Source organism: Arachis ipaensis, chromosome B1 (assembly GCF_059453495.1).
Source record: "Arachis ipaensis isolate K30076 ecotype BB chromosome B1, ASM5945349v1, whole genome shotgun sequence".
NCBI classification, from domain to species: Eukaryota; Viridiplantae; Streptophyta; class Magnoliopsida; order Fabales; family Fabaceae; genus Arachis; species Arachis ipaensis.
Window position 1 is genome coordinate 87,964,088 of NC_142436.1, and position 2,677 is coordinate 87,966,764.

The following is a 2,677-nucleotide window of genomic DNA, read 5'->3' on the forward strand; positions in this document are numbered from 1 at the left end:
TGGATTTTCTTCTGTATTGCTTGGGAGAGTACTAGGAGGGATTTCAGTGATCCTTTTACTCAGCTGGCCCACTTGTGCCTCCAAATTACTAATGGATGACCTTGTTTCATTCATGAAACTCATAGTGGCCTTAGATAGATCAGAGACTAAGTTTGCTAAATTAGAGGTATTTTGTTCAGAGTTCTCTGTCTGTTGCTGAGTGGATGATGGAAAAGGTTTACTATTGTTAAACCTATTTCTTCCACCATTATTAAAGCCTTGTTGAGGCTTTTGATCCTTCCATGAGAAATTTGGATGATTTCTCCATGATGGGTTATAGGTGTTTCCATAAGGTTCACCCATATAATTTACCTCTGCTATTGCAGGGTTTTCAGGATCATAAGCTTCTTCTTCAGAAGATGCCTCTTGAGTACTGTTGGATGCAGCTTGCATTCCATTCAGACTCTGAGAAATCATATTGACTTGCTGAGTCAATATTTTGTTCTGAGCCAATATGGCATTCAGAGTATCAATTTCAAGAACTCCCTTCTTCATAGGCGTCCCATTACTCATAGGGTTCCTCTCAGAAGTGTACATGAACTGGTTATTAGCAACCATGTCAATGAGTTCTTGAGCTTCTGCAGGCATTTTCTTTAGGTGAATGGATCCACCTGCAGAAGTATCCAATGACATCTTAGCTAATTCAGACAGACCATCATAGAATATATCCAGGATGGTCCATTCTGAAAGCATGTCAGAAGGACACTTTTTTGTCAGTTCTTTGTATCTCTCCCAAGCTTCATAAAGGGATTCACCTTCTTTCTGTCTGAAGGTCTGAACATCCACTCTAAGCTTACTCAGCTTTTGAGAAGGAAAGAACTTGGCTAAGAAAGCCTTGACCAGCTTATCCCAAGAGTTCAGGCTATCCTTAGGTTGAGAGTCCAACCATATTCTAGCTCTGTCTCTCACGGCAAAAGAGAAACGCATGAGCCTGTAGACTTCAGGATCTACTCCATTAGTCTTAACAGTATCACAGATCTGCAAGAATTCAGTTAAGAACTGAAAAGGATCTTCAGATGGAAGTCCATGAAACTTGCAGTTCTGCTGCATCAGAGAAACTAATTGAGGTTTAAGCTCAAAATTGTTTGCTCCAATGGCAGGAATGGAGATGCTTCTTCCATGTAAATTGGAATTAGGTGCAGTAAAGTCACCAAGCATCCTCCTTGCATTATTATTATTTTCGGCTGCCATCTCCTCTTCTTGTTCAAAAATTTCTAAAAGGTGCTTGCTGGATTGTTGTAATTTAGCTTCTCTTAGTTTCCTCTTCAGAGTCCTTTCAGGTTCTGGATCTGCTTCAACAAGAATATTCTTGTCTTTGCTCCTGCTCATATGAAAAAGAGGGCCAGAAAAATAATAATAATAATAGGGATCCTTTTTACCACAGTATAGAGGTCCCTGTGTGAATAGAAGAAAAGAAAAAGAGAAAATTTAAACTCAGAGAGAGAGAGGGGGTTCGTATTTTTGGTGAGTGAGGAAGAGATGTTAGTGAATAAATAAACAAATAGAAGAAGATGAGAGGGGGAAGTGAATTTTCGAAAATAATTTTTTGAAAAAGAGTTAGTGGTTTTCGAAAATAGTTTTTGAAAAAGGTTAGTAATTTTTTAAATTTTAAAATCAAAAATTAAAATAATTAGTTAATTTAAAAAGAAATTTTGAAAAAGATGGAGGATATTTTCGAAAATTAGAGAGAGAGGGAGTTAGTTAGGTAGTTTTGAAAAAGATAAGAAACAAACAAAAAGTTAGTTAGTTAGTTGAAACAAATTTTGAAAAACAATTTTTGAAAAGATAAGAAGATAAGAAGTTAGAAAAGATATTTTGAAAATTAAATTTTTGAAAAAGATATAATTTTGAAAAAGATAAGATAAGAAGATATTTTTGAAAAGATATGATTGAAATTAGTTTTGAAAAAGATTTGATTTTTAAAATCACAATTAATGACTTGATTCATAAGAAATCACAAGATATGATTCTAGAACTTAAAGTTTGAATCTTTCTTAACAAGTAAGTAACAAACTTGAAATTTTTGAATCAAAACATTAATTGATGATGATATTTTCGAAAATTATGTGATAAAATTAAGAAAAAGATTTTTGAAAAATATTTTTATAATTTTCGAAAATAAATAAAAAATGAAAAAGATTTGGTTTTTTTGAAAAAGATTTTGAAAAAGATAAGATTTTTAAATTGAAAATTTGATTTGACTCATAAAAAAAACAACTAGATTTTAAAAATTTTTGAAAAAGTCAAATCTAATTTTTGAATTTTTGAGAGAGAAAAAAGGGGAAGATATTTTTTTTTTTTTGAATTTTTATGATGAGAGAGAAAACATGCAAAATGATGCAATGCATGAAAGTTATGGATCAAAACAAGGAATGTGTGCAAGAATGCTATGAATGTCAAGATGAACACCAAGAATACTTTGAATGTCAAGATGAACATCAAGAACTTATTTTTGAAAATTTTTATATGCAAAGAAAACATGCAAGACACCAAACTTAGAAATCTTTCATGTTTAGATTCTATGGATGCAAAAATGCACATGAAAAACAAGAAAAGATACAAAACATGAAAACATCAAGATCAAACAAGAAGACTTACCAAGAACAACTTGAAGATCATGAAGAACACTATGAATGCA

At 32.4% G+C, this 2,677-nt stretch overlaps 1 non-coding gene across 1 annotated transcript; it reads left to right on the plus strand.

Moving 5' to 3' along the window:
- The first annotated feature begins 726 nt into the window (after nucleotides 1-726).
- On the plus strand, nucleotides 727-834 carry LOC148577372 (small nucleolar RNA R71). Its single transcript, XR_015902897.1, has one exon. It is a non-coding gene; the product is annotated as a small nucleolar RNA R71 (small nucleolar RNA).
- Nucleotides 835-2,677: the final 1,843 nt, after the last annotated feature.